This window comes from Ovis aries, chromosome 15 (assembly GCF_016772045.2).
Source record: "Ovis aries strain OAR_USU_Benz2616 breed Rambouillet chromosome 15, ARS-UI_Ramb_v3.0, whole genome shotgun sequence".
NCBI lineage: Eukaryota > Metazoa > Chordata > Mammalia > Artiodactyla > Bovidae > Ovis > Ovis aries.
The window spans coordinates 51,253,077-51,270,392 of record NC_056068.1 but is presented as its reverse complement, the minus strand read 5'-3'; the positions used below and the strand labels follow the sequence as shown (position 1 = coordinate 51,270,392).

The window sequence follows — 17,316 nt, the reverse complement described above, 5'->3', positions numbered from 1 at the left end:
CCCCATATGATCTTCTTGAAAGCCCTCACTCTTAGCCTTAAGAGTCTCACCTTCAGTATATGAAGGAATTTCTGACAAATTAGTCTGTGGAACTAAGGTAGTGATCCCTATTACATCATTGTTCTGTAATGCTGCTCTCTTAGCTGCCTGATCAGCTGCTTGGTTCCCTCGTGCCACTCCTGTGCTCCCTTTTTGGTGTCCTTTACAGTGGGAACTGAAACCTCGGTGGGCAGATGTACTGCCTCTAAGAGCCTAAGGATTTGGTCACCATATTTGACTGGGAACCCTTGGGTGGTCAAGTAGCCTCTTTCTTTCCAAATAGCAGCATGTTCATGTAGCACCAGAAAGGCATATTTGGAGTCAGAGTAAATGGCTACTCTTTTTTCTTTTCCCAGCTCTAAAGCTTGAGTCAGGGCTATGAGCTCAGCTAATTGGGCTGAAGTACCTGGTGGCAAAGGTTTAGCCTTTATGGTCTCAAAATTGGAGACTACTGCATATCCAACTTTCTTTTTCCATCCAAGACAAAGCTGCTTCCATCAGTGTACCAGATTTCCTCAGGATAGATCAGAGGATCGTCTTACAGTCCCTCTTGGGGTTTTATCCAGTGGTCCAAAATTTCTAGGCAAGAGTGAAAGAGGAGAGAGCCCTTGGGGATAGGCAGGAGGGTAGCTGGGTTAAGAACCTGTCAAGAGGATATAGTCAGGCCTGGATTTTCCATCAACAACAGTACTTGATATCTGAAGATCCTTTGATCAGACATCCATAAATGGCCTTTCCCATTCAGGAGTTGTTTCACTTGGTGGCTGGTAAAAATAGTTTGCCCCCAAGAGAGAGTTTTAAAGCATCTTCTATCAGGACTGCAATAGCTGCAAGATTTCAAAGGCAGGGAAAGATCTCTTCCCAATAAGGGAGTGGGACACTCAGGGACCACCAGAAACTCGTGGGAAAATATTTGTCCATCCCAGCAACAAAGAAGTGCTCAGGTGAATATTTTTGTAATTGTTTTCCTGTAGCACCCAAAATGGTACAGGTTTATGGGGAGAAGGCTCTGGAGCAGGAGGTCAGGACAGAGTAGGTAGCCCCTGTGTCAACCAAGAAATTCTCAGACCTACTTGCCACATCCAGTTGCACCCTTGGCTCCAGCCCCATGATGGTTGTCTGTAACGGCAGGCTGGCTGGAGTGGGCTGCTTTAGTCCTGTTGAACCATCATGAGGGAAGCCTTGGTGCTTGATCTTGAGGTTCTTGGGTCCCGAGGACAGAGTGTCACCCAATGTCCCAGTTGATGGCATTTGTAGCAAGCTGTTTTAGGAGACTTGTCACAGTTTGGACACTCTTTGGTTCAGTGTCCCGCCTGTCTACAGATTAGGCATTTGCCTTGTGCCTAAGACTTGGGGTTTGCCATAGGGCTTCCCTGGAGGGCAGTCAGCATCTGGGCATGCCTTGTCTCTTTCCTTTTCTCCCTTTCCTGGGCCTTGGCCTCCCTCTCTTGTTCTCTATTATAAAAGGTTTTGGTGGCTCTCTGGACCCTCTCATCTATAGAGGTGGCAGTGTCCTGCTGGTATAGCTGTTGTATCTTTATCCTGATGTCTGATGCACATTGGGACAGGAATTTGTCCTTTAAAATCACTTGTCCCTCGTAAGAGTCTTAAGTCCGGATTTGTAGACTTTTGGAGGGCCTCTTTTAACATTTCCAGAAAGGCGATGGGGTTCTTGTTGGGCTCCTGAGTTATTGCTGAGACTGGGCCTAGTCCCACAGCTAATAGGCTTCCTTCTGTTTCCATGGGTGGACTTCCTTAGGGATGATTCCTACTGAAGTTTATCCTACCCAGTACTGTTGCAACCTGAGGCCCGGGCGTCCCTGGGTCAGGGTGCAGATCCCCAGGCAGGTTGAGGCATGGCAGCCTCCTGGAGATCAGCAGGTCAAGGCATGTTGGCCTCCTGAGAATTGGTCCCTGGGCAGGTTAAGGCATGTCGACCTTCTGGGACCCCTGGACTGGCAGATCCCCAAGCAGGTTGAGGCGTGACAACCTTTTGAGGGCCAGATCCCTAGGCAGATCAAGGCAGGTCTACCTCCTGGGACCCCCGGACTGGAGTTGGGTATCCCCAAGGTCTCCAGCATGACCAGTGCTGGGTAGAATTAAGGGGCTGTAATCTTAACTCATTGCTGGTTTGTCCACTGTGGATGAGAATAGATAACATGATGTAAAGTAATTCAAGCCTGTGTCCTGAGACTGCAAACCTGGTGAAACAGTCATAAGCCTTATCATCTTACTGCTCTGAGGGAATGTAAGTCACTGATTTCCTCCCCTAGTCCTCCATAAGAGCAGTTTAGGGTGTTTCCAATCACTTTAGGTAGTAGCAGATGTAATGACAAAGGAGTGGGTTATCTGGTCCTGTTAGGGGCATTAAGAGTATTTTAATAGTAAGTAGGGTGGAGCAATGTGGCCTACAAGGGGGCAGAGTCCTGACTGTAGAGTTAGTAAGTGGCTTAAGAACAAATTCAGAAGAGGCAACAGATCAAGTGTTCCATAAAAGTGGAGTGGAGATTTGGTCCAAAGTTATGTTTGTAACTTTAGGAGAAGTGTGGCAAGGGTTTGGGCCCAAACAGCCTGCAGGGCTAACTCGCAAAGTGGCAAACATTATCTCTGGAAGCCCAATCGCCCTTGAAGGGATGCCACCAACAGATGGACTTCTAGCAGGCATTGTGTGTCCGTCACCCACCCTGGCGGGTCCATTGAGAGATGCTGTTGTTTCACATGTTGTAGGAAGCATGGAAGATGAAGGCCTGACTATCTAGAGGGCTTGGATATTGTACAGTTTTTCTCTCTCAAGGGCCAGCTGTTTTCTGGTTGTCCCTCCAGAAAATTGTAGAGGCTATATTGTGGGTCCAGATGGGACTCAGGAAAAGAGCATGAAACAGGAAGGAAGGAGTCAGGGCATAACTTTTGAAAGAATGACATAGCCCAAGGGCATAACATAAGCCAATTAAAATCAAATGGGTCCAAGATGACAAGTTAAATTCAACTAAACCTTGAGCCCCAGTCTGCAAGCTAAATGATACAGAGGTGCCAGGACAGTTCCAAGGCACTGCCAAAAGACTGAGGCGTGGGTGGTTCCCCCCACTCATCACCATATGAAATCACCTAGCTCATAAAAACTAACCACACCAGATTCCATGGCCAGCGCCCTTGCCCTCTGTGATGGCCCACACCCTGTGGAGTGTGTTTTTCTCTGAATCCTAACAAATCCACCTCTTACTTATCCCTGTGTCTCTCACTGAATTTTTGCAATGAGACATCAGAGCCTGAGCTTCATTAGGTCCTAAAACCAGGCACCGGGGGTTTTGGCCAGGCTCAGGTCCCAGCTGGATATCACTGAATGACTAAGCATATAGCACAGGGTCCCTGCCACATGGGGTTGAGTCCCAATCTTAGGTAAATGGTTTCAAGCACAACTTTCAGAAATGGAAAGATGATTACTTGCCCAAAACTTAGTAAGCAGTGGCATAGATGGAAAGAGGAGCTGAGGGACAGGAGGAAAAAGCAGTGGGAAAAACATATTAGGAATACCCTTCATAACCTGCTGGAAAATCTGCTAAATACCTGACCTGTGCTCACAGTTTGCATTGGCCTGATCTTTGGCACAAAGAAGATTAAGGACAGAAGAACCCGCACTCACTTGGGCAACAGCTACTGGGGCCCAAGCAAATAGTGGAGCTTTTGGGACACACTGAGGAGTAGCCCCTGCCAGAGTCCCTCAGTTGCACCCATTGCCACTCACCTGTTCACGGGGGGTTCAAGGAAACAAGAAACGACTGTAAAGGAGTCGTTTACAATCAAGAGAGATTGTAAAGGAAGTAAGACTTTGTTAGCCATGCGTATGTCCTTCCAGCCTTAGGAACGAGGATCTCCTACCTTAACCGGAGGTCTTCTGGAATCTGAGACTGAGCCGCCTGAGCTTTCTGTTGCGTTTGTTTTTGCTATCCGGTTTCCAGCACACTGGGCTTCTTGTCACTTCCCCTGTGCTGGTTTTTTTTTTGCGTTCCTCTTCCACTGTGGAAGCTTTCGCCGAGCTTCTGCTGTGCTTGGCCTCCATCTTGTGGGGGCCAAGCCAAGGTTGCTTCAGCTGGGTTAAATCTGAGTCACGGCACCATAGATGTCGGGAGAGCATGTAATTTCCTCAGTTCTGTCTCATCACAACAAAAATTTGAAGCGCCGGAGGGACCAGTGTTACAGCCCTCGGACGGACCAGTGTTACAGCCGAATATAATTTCCTTGGTTGGGCGAGTGTTAAGAGTCTAGTTTTATTTCAAAAGCAAAGGAGAATATATCCTTGAGGCATGAGGGCAGGCCAACCCAAAAGACATGAAGAGAAGAGAAGCCCCTGGCCCAATTTTGCCTCCTCTTTTTATGTTTTTTCTCCATCGCTTGGGCCTGCCCTATGTAGATTGGGCTAGCCAAGAGGGCTGTTTGTTTTACCTGAGGTCCTCACTCCAGTCCTCAGACCTTCCTTTGTTCCATTTTCACGGGCTTTTCCCTTCTTTGTCTTTTAGCTGCTGCCATTCTGGACTCCTTTTTCCTATTCTAACTACGTAACAATTTCACTTGATTTCAGTCTTTCCCCCCTACAACATGTGTTAGTTCCCAGGCTGCAGTTTTGCTTTGGAGCATCTCTTTTCTTTTCTCCTTGCACTGCTTAGAGCACATAGTAACTTCGTGATTGGATCACCCACCTTTCTCTTTATAATGAAGCTTCCACATCAGCATCGTTGATCTAGAAATAAAGATCTGATGATTACTCCCTCCTTTAAATTTCAATGGGATATTTAAGACTTATTGAATGCTTATTAAAATAGCTTTGCTTAAACTTTACACGCCCTGTAAGTCATGAATTTACCTCCATTTTACAGATAAGAAAGGAGATAGGACTTGTTTAGCATTGTACTACTAGAGAGTAATGGACCAAGATTTAAATCCAGTGTTATCTGACTCCCCAATTCCTTCCCATTATTATGCTTGACACATTTGTGTATGCACATCATTTCCCCTCTCCCTGGTCACTGGGAAGTCCTTTATACTTCTTTCTTTAAGGCCCAACTCAAATATCACTTTTTCTGTGAAATTTTCCCTGACTCTGCTTTTCCCGTCTCTCAAATCTGTCTAGTGTCTTTTACTCTGTTACTTCATAGCACTTGTACATAGCTGTATAATAAAATTTTCTCTTGATAAAGGATCATTCAAAAACAACAGAAGATAACATGTTGCTTTCTAACAAAGATTTCTGAATTTCTGAAAATTATTCTCTTGCTGGTATTGTTAGAAGCATTAGGAATGAGAAATTATTTCTGTAGAAATGAGATCTACAGATTACCCGTATTTTAAGAAAAAATGGTGGTGACTGAAACTTTCGAAACAGCCAAATTATGAAATGATTTGCATAAAACTTTCTCATCTTATGCAGTTTAGTTCAGTTCAGAGTTCTATGATTATTATTCACAAAAGTTAGATTATATGTAATCATAATCATAATCATATCACTACTTTAGAGTGAAATACCACCTGTACATATTTTCATACTTAGTCCGTTGTCAGAACTAACCTTGGAGCCTTAGTTTTTTCCTTTTTCACTAATCTGTTTCCCTAAGTCTAAAGATTCCTTTACCTTAGTTAATAAAACTCAATGTTGAAAATACAGATGTTAAATTAAAAATGTCTTCTCTGAGAAAGAGACTGTTAAGAAAATGAAAAGATAAGACTGGAAGAAAGTATCTGCAAAACATGTGTCTGATAAAGGACTTAAATCAAAAGTATACAAATGCATCTTAAAATTCAGTAATAAATAGATGACCCAATTAAAAAATAGGTCAAATACCTGACCTGATACTTCAACAGAAAAGATATACAGATGGTAGATAAGCATATGAAAGATGCGTAACATCATAGTCATTAAGGAATTGCCAGTAAGATACCGCTGCATACTTGTTCGGCTGAAATCCAAAATACTGACAATACCAAATGCTGTCTAGGATGTGGAGCAATGGTTTCCCATTGCTAGAGTAAATGGAAAATGGTGCATCCACTTTTGGAAGCTGAGCACAGTCTTATCACAAAATCAGGCAATTGCACATTTTGATGTTTGCTTAGATATGTTCGGAACTTAAGTTCACACAAAAAACCTATACTGTATGAGTATTTATAATAGCTTTGTTTATTACCAAAATTTAGTAGCAGATAAGATGTCCTTCAGTAGGTGAAAGTGTGAACAACTTGGGGTACATCTTGACAATGGATAGTAGTTAGTGATAACAAGAACTGAGCTGTCTAGCCACTAAGAGACACAGCAGACACTTAAATGCATCTTGTAAAGTGGAAGAAGCTGATCTGAAATGGCTACAATGCTATATTATTCCAAATATATGACATTCTGGAAAAAGCAAAACTAGAGATGGTAAAAAGATCAGTGTTTGCCAGGGATTGAGAGTAATAATTGAGTGCTCAGAAAGTGTTTTAAACTTTGAAAGAAGACCTGATTTTGAACCTAGGCTTAACTAATCTTAATCAGATTACTTAGCCTCTAAACCTTAAACATTTGTTTTGTTTGCTTGTTTGTTTAGTCACTGAGTCATGTCTGGCTCTTTTTGTGACCCCATGGACTATAGAAAAGGCAGAGGAACCAGATATCAAATTGCCAACATCTGTTGGATCATAGAAAAAGCAAAAGAGTTCCAGAAAAACATCTACTTTTGCTTTATTGACTATGCCAAAGCCTTTGACTGTGTGGATTACAACAAACTGTGGAAAATTCTTAAAGAGATGGGAAGACCACCTTACCTGCCTCCTGATAAATCTCTATGCAGGTCAAGAAGCAACAGTTAGAACCAGACATGGAACAACACAGTGGTTCCAAATTGGGAAAGGAGTACATCAAGGCTGTATTTGTCATTCTGCTTATATGCAAAGTACATCATGAGAAACGGTGGGCTGGATGAAGCACAAGCTGGAATCAAGATTGCTGGGAGAAAAATCAATAACCTCAGATATGCAGATGACACCACCATTATGGCAGAATGTGAAGAAGAACTAAAGAGCCTCTTGATGAAAGTGAAAGAGGAGAGTGAAAAAGTTGGCTTAAAACTCAACATTCAGAAAACTAAGGTCATTGCATCTTGTCCTATCACTTCATGGCAAATGGAGAAACAATGGAAACAGTGACTGACTTTATTTTTGGGGCTCCAAAATCACTGCAGATGGTGAATACATTCATGAAATTAAAAGACGCTTACTCCTTGGAAGAAAAGTTATGACCAGCCTAGACAACATATTCAAAAGCAGAGACATTACTTTGCCAACAAAGGTCCGTCTAGTCAATGCTATGGTTTTCCAGTGGTCATGTATAGATGTGTGAGTTGGACTATAAAGAAGGCTGAGCACCGAAGAATTGATGCTTTTGAACTGTGGTGTTGGAAAGATTCTTGAGAGTCCCTTGGGCTGCAAGGAGATACAGGCAGTCCATCCTAAAGGAAATCAGTCCTGAATATTCATTGGAAGGACTGATGCTGAAGCTGAAACTGCAGTACTTTGGCCACCTGATGTGGAGAACAGACTCACTTGAAAAGACCCTGAAGCTGGGAAAGATTGGAGGCAGGAGAAGAAGGGGATGACAGAGGGTAAGATGGTTGGATGGCATCACCAACCTGATTGCACATGAGCTTGAGCAAACTCTGGGAGTTGGTGATGGACAGGAAAGCCTGGCGTGCTGCCATCCATGGGATCACAAAGAGTCAGACCTGACTGATAGACTGAATTGAACTGAACTGGACTGTAGCCCACCAGGCTCCTCTGTCCATGGGATTCTCCAGACAAGAATACTAGAGTGGGTTGCCATTTCCTTCTCCAGGAAAGGATTGAAACTGCATCTCTTGTAATGGCAGGTGGATCCTTCACCACTGAGCCACCAGGGAAGCCTGACTTTAAATATTACTTGAGTGCAAATATTAAGTACTCAGCTATTAACTTTAATGGTTAATTATGTTTTCCATCCAACAGGAGAAGTGAGGAAGAATGGCTTTCATTGACCTATATATTCAGTCACATTTTGTCTGTCTCTTCTGGATTGCCCCCCTCTATTTCAAGATAACTAAGGATGCTTTTCGTACTGTTCATGGAGTTCTTACAACAAAAATACTGGAGTGGTTTGCTTTTCCCTCCTTCAGTTGGAAGGAAAACTGTAACCAACCTAGACAGCATATTAAAAAGCAGAGACATCACTTTGCTGACCAAAGTCCATATAGTCAAAGCTATGGTTTTTTAAGTAGTCATGTACAGATACGAGAACATCAACAAAGAATTGATGCTTTTGAATTGTGGTGTTGAAAAAGACTCTTGAGAGTCCCTTGTACTGCAAGGGAGATGAAAGCAGTCAATCCTGAAGAATTGAATATTAATTGGAAGGACTTATGCTGAAACTGAAACTCCAATACTTTTGCCACCTGATGCAAAGAGCCAACTCATTGGAAAAAAGCGTGATGCTTGGAAAGATTGAAGGCAAAAGAATAACGGGGTGGCAGAAGATGAGATGGCTAGATAGTATCACTGACTCAGTGGATCTGAATCTGAGCAAACTCTGGGAGCTAGTGAAGGATAGCGGAGCCTGGCATGCTGCAGTCCATGGGGTCCAAAGAGTCAGTCATGAGTTAACGACTGACCAACAAAAAACAAAGGGTCCAGCCCATGAAATTATTTGCTTGTTGATTTGAAACATTCCAGTTTCTGCTTGAAGAAGGAACTGCTTTTATAGCTGTCTTTGAGATCAAGTGGATAGTTCAGTTATGTTGACTAATATAACACTTTTGTTATTATTTAAAAACAACAGCACCTACCTTGTTTTTCCCCCTCAATAAGACCCTTCAGTCAGAAGCTTACAAATAGGTATCAGCTAATCCAAGCCTTGAAATCTAACTTTAATTTTAACAATTGAAAAAAACATAATTTTGATGATGTCTAGTGACTCTTTAACATTCTAAATAAGGCAAAGTTAGTATATTTTGCTCTAAAAATGTGTCATCATTTATGTCTTCCAATTGGTAATGTTTTAAATATTATAAAATAAATCCCTTAAATTTATTTGTTGACAGCAAATAATATAAATCTCTATTGGAAGACGACTGCAACACTTAGTGAAAACTATTGTTTTTCTTACTAATGGCTTCTAGCAATGTGAAAAGAAAAATTCCCAAAATGTGGGGGGAAGAAAAAAAATTCATAATAGTATAACCATCATTTTGTGGTTAAACAGTCTACTGAAAAATGGAAAAATGCAGTAAAAACTATTGAAGTAAGAGAGAGAAGCTAAGTCAGTGCTTTTAGTCAGTAGGATTTTCTCTTGATTAAAACTTATATATAAATTGTTTGGGAATAAGTGGAAGAACTCTACAGGAGTCAGCAAAACTGGAGTGAGATGGTTGATGTGAACTTGAAAATGATCAGATAACTGACATTTAGTATTTAATATCAGGTAGGTTTGGCCTTTTGCCTCCTAAAAGGAAGATAACCTTTTACTGGACAAACTTCCAAGTTATATTGGCAACAGCATTGTATAAACTGGACATTTAACATGTCTTCTCTGTTTAAGTCCAACAGAATTTATGCACATACTTTCTCTTCATGGTTGTAACAGCAACATTCATTGGAGAGCTAAGCATAATTCAAGCAGATAATTTTCTACCTCTTGTTTATATTAAAGGAAACACTGAGCTTTATAAGCACAGTAAATTAACTTAAAATGATATATCCTAGTTATTATTAAGACCACAACTCTTCAAGAAAACATCTTTGTAAATGTGTTTTTATGATTGCATTTTAAGCACAGTGGTAGTAATAGTGCTTTTACTCTGAATTATGTAAAGGAAAGACATTGGAGGGTCATTCTTAAAGTACAGGAATAACTTCGTGGAAAACTTCTTTGAGAGTAGTTATCTCCTAAATACTAAAGAAGAGTTCATTATATAAAGTATAAATGTAAGCTTCAAAGAACAAGTTGGTTGCTTTGAAGTAAAAATTTACCCCATCGACGTTTCTCTGCATTTTCCCTATTATTTTTTATATCACAGTGTTTTTATCACCTAAGTTTTGCCGAAACCTGAAATGCCCTCTTCCTTTCTCAGGTGGTTGAATTCATATTTGCCTTTTTCAGATCCAGTTCCAGAGTACTTAAGTTCACATAGGTTTTCCTGGCATCTCTCACTTTAGGAGAGATAGTAACTTCTCTTTTCTTATACTTCTGCTAAATCTAGGATCATTTGTATTATAATCCAGCAGCCCTTTCTGCGGTTAAGTAGCCTGCCTGTGTATTCATCCCTGGGGAAGGTACCACCATCTGTCCATTTGTATAAAGCCAAAATACAGAGAGTCATCTTTGCTGTCTCCTTCCTTCTTATCTCTTCCTCTTGTGTGTTCATTTGCTCAGTTCAGTTCAGTCACTCAGTCGTGTCCAACTCTTGGCAACCGCATGAACCACAGCACACCAGGCCTCCCTGTCCATCACCAACTCCTGGAGTCTACCCAAACTCATGTCCATTGAGTCGGTGATGCCACCCCAACCATCTTATCCTCTGTCATCCCCTTCTCCTCCTGCCTTCAATCTTTCCCAGCATCAGGGTCTTTTCAAATGAGTCAGCTCTTCGCATCAGGTGGCCAAAGTATTGAAGTTCCAGCTTCAACAACAGTCCTTCCAATGAACACCCAGGACTGATCTCCTTTAGGAGGGACTGGTTGGATCTTCTTGCAGTCCAAAGGGTTCTCAAGAGTCTTCTCCAATAACAGTTCAAAAGCATCAGTTCTTCTGTGCTCAGCTTTCTTTAGAGTCCAACTCTCACATCCATACATGACTACTGGAAAAACCATAGCCTTGACTAGACTGACCTTTGTTGGCAAAGTAATGTCTCTGCTTTTTAATATGCTATCTAGGTTGGTCATAACTTTCCTTCCAAGGGGTAAGCATCTTTTCTTTTCATGGCTGCAGTCACCGTCTGCAGTGATTTTGGAGCCAAAATAAAGTCAGCCACTGATTCCACCATTTCCCCGTCTATTTCCCATGAAGTTATGGGACCGGATGCCATGATCTTAGTTTTCCAAATGTTGAGCTTAAGCCAACTTTTTCACTCTCCTCTTTCACTTTCATCAAGAGGCTCTTTTGTTCCTCACTTTGTGCCATAAGGGTGGTGTTATCTGTATATCTGAGGTTATTGATATTTCTCCTGGAAATCTTCATTCCAGCTTGTGCTTCCTCCAGCCCAGTGTTTCTCATGATGTACTCTGCATAGAAATTAAATAAGCAGGGTGACAATATACAGCCTTGACATACTCCTTTCCCAATTTGGAACCAATCTGTTGTTCCATGTCCAGTTCTAACTGTTGCCTCCTGACCTGTATATAGGTTTCTCAAGAGGCAGGTCAGGTGGTATGGTATTCCTATCTCTTTCAGAATTTTCCACAGTTTATTGTGATCCACACAGTCATATAAAGCAGAAATAGATGTTTTTCTGGAACTCTCTTACTTTTTCGATGATCCAACAGATGTTGGCAATTTGACCTCTGGTTCCTCTGCCTTTTCTAAAACCAGCTTGAACGTCAGGGAGTTCACGGTTCACGTATTGCTTGGAGAATTTTGAGCATTACTTTACTAGCTTGTAAGATGAGTGCAATTGTGCTGTAGTTTGAGCATTGTTTGGCATTGCCTTTCTTTGGGATTGGAATGAAAACTGACCTTTTCCAGTCCTGTGGCCACTGCTGACTTTTCCAAATTTGGTGGCATATTGAGTGCAGCACTTTCACAGCATCATCTTTTAGGATTTGAAATAGCTCAACTGGAATTCCATCACCTAAACTAGTTTTGTTTGTAATGATGCTTCCTAAGGCGCACTTGACTTCACATTCCAGGATGTCTGGCTTTAGGTGAGTGATCACACTATCTGATTATCTGCGTCATGAAGACCTTTTTTGTACAGTTCTTCTGTGTATTCTTGCCTCCTTTTCTTAATATCTTCTGCTTCTGTTAGGTCCATACTATTTCTGTCCTTTATCGAGCCCATCTTTGCATGAAATGTTTCCTTGGTATCTTTCATTTTCTTGAAGAGATCTCTAGTCTTTCCCATTCTATTTATTTCCTCTATTTCTTTGCACTGATCACTGAGGAAAGCTTTCTTATCTCTCCTTGCTGTTCTGTGGAACTCTGAATTCAAATGGGTTTATCTTTCCTTTTCTCCTTTGCCTTTTGCCTCTCTTCTTTTCACAGCTATTTGTAAGGCCTCCTCAGACAGCCATTTTGCTTTTTTTGCATTTCTTTCTCATTTGCTCAGTCTTGTCCAGTTCTTTGCAACCCTAGATGAACTTAAGCCTGCCAGGCTCCTCTGGCCATGGAATTTTCCCAACACAATACTGGAGGTGGATGGCATTTCCTCCTCCAGGTTCCCATCCCACAGATCAAACTCGCGTTGGCAGACCGATTCTTTACTCCTGAACTGCCAGGGAAGCAGACCATTGCCAACCATTATCATGTCAAATTTCCCTGCTAAATATCTTTATCAGTCTGGTTTGATCTCTAGTGTCTCCACCACATTTTGAACTCTCATCATCTCTGCCAGAGTTGCATAGGGCAAGTATATGTGGGAAGGGATGTAGGGCTTCCTTGCGTTCCTTGGATATGCCATTCTCCCATCATCTGTGCATTTTCACCAACCTGAAAACTCTCAACCCCATACTATTGGGATGTTTATGGAGGCTTCATCATGTGAGTATGATCAATTATTAACTCCAATCTGGCCCCTTTCTCCTCTCTAGAGATTAAGAAATGGGGCTGGAAATTCCAGAAATATGGCTTGGTCTTTCTGGTGACCAGCCCTCATCCAAGAGCCCACCTCAAGTCACCTGATAGAATAAAAGACATTGCTATCACCCAGGAAAATCAGTGAGACTTAGGAACTCTGTGTCATGAACTGGGGCTCAAAGGCTAAATGTTAGAACAAAATTCTCCTAACACCTCTATCCACAAGAGTTTTATGAGCTCTGTGCCAGGAACTAGGAACAAAGACCAACACGTATTTTATTTCAAAAGGTGTATATATAGCTTTTTTGTTTTTTTCCACTTGGCAAAATGCATTTAGGATTTATCCAGGACTTCCCTGGCAGTCTAGTGGTCAAGACTCTACACTTCCACTGTGGGGGATACAGATTCAATCCCTGGCTGGAGAACTAAGATCCTGCCTGCTATGCAGCATGGCCAAAAATTTTCTAGAAGAAAAAACTTCAACATGAATGTTGAGGTTAGACAGAAAACAACAAAACTCTGTAAAGCAATCATCCTTCAATAAAAAAATAAATTAATTTTAACAAGAAAAAAGGCTTATTCAAGTTGTACAAATTTTTTAATTTTTATTTTTTAATTAGTTTTTATTGCTGCATGGTACTCTGTTGTAATGATGTACCATAGTTTGTTCATCTATTGAGGGATGTCTTGGCTACTTCCACTTTCATGAATAAAGCCACTTGAAACATTCATGTGCAGGGATTTGTGTAAGCATAAATTTTCTCATCAGTTTTGTGGACTACCTAGGAGTGCTATTGCTGAGTCATATGGGAAGTGTTTAATTTTATAGGAAGTTTCCAAATTGTTTTCCAGAGTGGTTGTATCATTTTACATTTCCGCCAGTAGAGGCATGTCCTATGGCTGTGCATTCTCATTAACGTTTAACATTGTACTATTTTTTTAGATTTGAGCTATTCTAATAGGTATGTAGTGGTACCTCATTGTTATAATCTGCATTTTCATAGTGACAAGTGATGTTCAGTATTTTTCATATGCTTATTTACTATCATTACATCATCTTAATGAAGTGTGTGTTCAAATCTTTCTGGGTTGGTTTTTTCCTTACTGTTGAGTTTTAAGGGCTCTGTATATCTTTTGGATGCAGTCCTTTATCAGATATGTGATTTGCATGTATTTTTCCTAGTTTCTTTCCCAAAGGAAAGTTTAATTATGATAAAGTCCAATTTTTAATTTTTTCCTTCATGTGTTACTTTTGATGTTACCTGCAAAAACTCTTTGCCAGAGGTAAAAGAGATTTGTGTTCCCCTACATGTTTTGTACATGTGCTTTACATTTACGTTTATGAACTATGTTGAGTTAATTTTTGTGTAAGGTATGAAATATGTGTTTATGTTCATTTTTTTGGCATTTGATTATCCACTTGTTCCAACCATTTACTCATATAGACTATCCTTTCTTCATCTGATTGCATTTGTGCTTTGTGAAAAATCAGTTTACTATATTTGTATGGATCTATTTCTGGGCTCTTTTCTATCCATTGATCTATATGTCCTTTCTTTTGCCAATACCACACTGTAACATTATAGTGTAGTGTTGTAATTAGCTTTGAACTCATAATGTGAGTCCTCTGACTTTGTTCATATTTTTCAGAATTGTTTGGCTATTTCTGGTACCTTTACCTTTCCATGTACATTTTAAAATCAGTCTTTTGATATTTAGCTTTCTGGAAATTTTATTTGGATTGCCGTGAATGAATAAGTGAAATTCAGAATAACTGACATCTTAATAATGTGAACTCTTCTAATCTATTAACATGGGATTTTCTGATTTTTTTTCATCAGTGTTTTGGACTTTTCCCTCTATAGTTCTTACATGTATTTTGTTAGATTTATTCCTGAGTTTCATTTTGCCCACAATGCTATCCTATTTTTTTTTTTTTTTTGTAAGTTTCAAATACTACTTGTTCATTACAGGTGCACAGGAGAACAATTGAGTTTTACATGTTGTCCTTGTATCTTGCCACCTGCTAAACTTAATTATTAGTTCCAGGAGATTTTTTTGGTAGATTATTTGTGGTTTTCTACATAGACAATCATGTCATCTTTAAATAAAGGTAGTTTTATTTTTTCCTGTCCATCTGTATCTCTTTTAACTTCCTTTTTTTGCCTTTTTGTACTAGGTGGGACTGTACATGAAACTGAAAGTGTTAGTCACTCAGTCGTGTCCGACTCTTTATGACCTCATGGAGCCTGCCAGGCTCCTCTGTCCATGGCATTCTTCAGGCAAGAATACTGGAGTGGGTTGCCATTCCCTTCTCCAGGAGATCTTCCCAACCCAGAGATTGGACTTGGGTCTCCTGAATTGCAGGCAGTTTCTTTACTGGTTGAGCCACTAGGGACTACATATACAGTGTTGTAAAGGACTGGTGAGAGAGCACATCTTTGCCTTATTCTCAATCTTAAAGGGAAAGGATTCATTTTCTACTAGAAGTTTGTTAACTGTAGGCTTTTTGTATATACCTTTTATTAGGTTAAGGAAGTTTCCTTCTGTTGCTAGTTTTTGAGAGGTTTTTTTTTCATCATTGGTGAGTATTAAATTCTTTCTCTTTTTTATTCTGTTTGGTTCTAAAATCAAATAGGTCATTTAATATGTTGTTGTTGTTCAGTTGCTGAGTCGTGTCTGACTCTTTGCAACTCCATGGACTGCAGCACGGCAGGCTTTCCTGTCCCTCACTATCTACTGTAGTTTACTCAGATTCATGTCCATTGAGTTGGTGATGCTATCTAACCATCGCATCCTCTGCTGCCCCCTAATATGTCATTAGAACTTACATAAGTACATTTTTTCTTACATAATTACATTTAAACACAATTAATCTTTATTTTTGATAAAAGGAATAGTCTTAAAATATGTAAATACATGTTTAATATGTAACATGAGATTAATACCTCATTTTATCATGGAATGAATAGAAAAGTATGCAAAGGCAATTTATTATGTAATTTAAAATAATGGGGTTTTTTTACCTTAACTTTTATATGCTGTACAAAACAATGAAAAATATTTCAAAACTTCCCTTAAGGAGAGGATGTTAAGTTCTCTATTACTATTAAAATAATTTTAGAATAGTAAAAGCATTGTATAACATACATCAGTTTGAGAAGTATCCAACTTATTCCGTGGACTTTAATTTTTAACAATCATTTACACAGTATTGGGAATTTCATGACAAAATTGGATACAGAATAACCTGTGTGAGAGCCACAGAGCACACTTCTGCTCAGCTTCTTGTGGTAAATGGACAAAAGGTTAAGCCATCAGTCCATTTCCCAGTGTCTATTGAACAGTGACTTTCTTTGTGTTGCTTCACTTGTTAGAGCAATATAACAAGTGTTATTGAGAGGTGAAACAAAGCAAGTCTTACATCAGACACTGATAGCTTTTTAAAAGTTGAAATGGGATGTTATCGGGTGTTCCAAAGAGTATATTGATAGTACATTTTTGTGGAAACCACTGCTCCAGAGTAAACTATATTAGAAATCAAATCAGCATTATATTTTAATGATACTAATGTAAATATAAATAAATATTGTATGTCTAATGCACCAGTTTTAGATAATAATACTGTGGGCTAGGGAAGAGATTTAAAAAAAAAAACAAAACACTTAAAAAAAAGATTGCCAGCCACAGGTTTATTTTCCTTAGCCATTTACTACTCATGGTAGATTCTATTTTCTGTACAAAGAAACCTTTTATACATAAGATATAGCCTTAGGCATGATGTAAAAGGTAGACCAGTTAAGTATATAATGCTTTCAGAAGCATGCAATGTTATTTATGACCTTTCCTATCAGGGCCATGGAGTATTTCTTGGGCATCCATGCAGATTAGATCTTGAACAGCTGCATGGAACACACAGGAGTCATGATTCCTGTTTCTGTGAACTAACTTGAATAAAGTCTTTCATCTAAAGCTCTCGCTGTTTGTCTATTTCATGAATCCCTCATCTCATCTCTGAAGGGCTCCATTCAGTTTAATACAGTTCAACATTGTAGTTTAGAGCTCTAGAAATTGCTTTTGTAACTCATAATGCACAAAAAAGATAAGTTGAAATAATTTCAAAAACTTTTAAAAGAATTATATAAAATCTGCTTCAAAATGATTTTGAGGGTGAAGATTTAGAATGATAACTAGGGATTCTAATTCAAACTTAACTAGTTTTGAGACTTAAAGTAGAATTTGTGTATTCTAAGTGTCCAGAAATTTTTCTGTGTTGTAACAGGGCCTAATGGAATTACGAGAAATAAGAATGTTGAGATGTTTGTTAATGAGTTCATTTTATATATCTTTAGAGTGCTGCCATTCTGCCCTCTTAGTCCTCATAATCTGAGGCTATGTTCTGTATGGCGTGTCCTGCAGCCACTTTAGCAGTGATTAAACTGAAAAAGTCACTGTAATATTATTTAAATTAATTTGTTAGGAAAATATCAGGT

At 39.7% G+C, this 17,316-nt stretch overlaps 1 protein-coding gene and 1 long non-coding RNA gene across 8 annotated transcripts in view; both read left to right on the top strand.

Moving 5' to 3' along the window:
* Positions 1-17,316, top strand: part of FCHSD2 (FCH and double SH3 domains 2) — a 254,775-nt gene that overhangs the window by 83,570 nt on the left and 153,889 nt on the right. The gene's annotated exons all lie outside the window — the stretch shown is intronic.
* LOC132657880 (uncharacterized) lies at positions 4,724-15,884 on the top strand. Its single transcript, XR_009596650.1, has 2 exons — positions 4,724-15,248; positions 15,353-15,884. It is a non-coding gene; the product is annotated as an uncharacterized LOC132657880 (long non-coding RNA).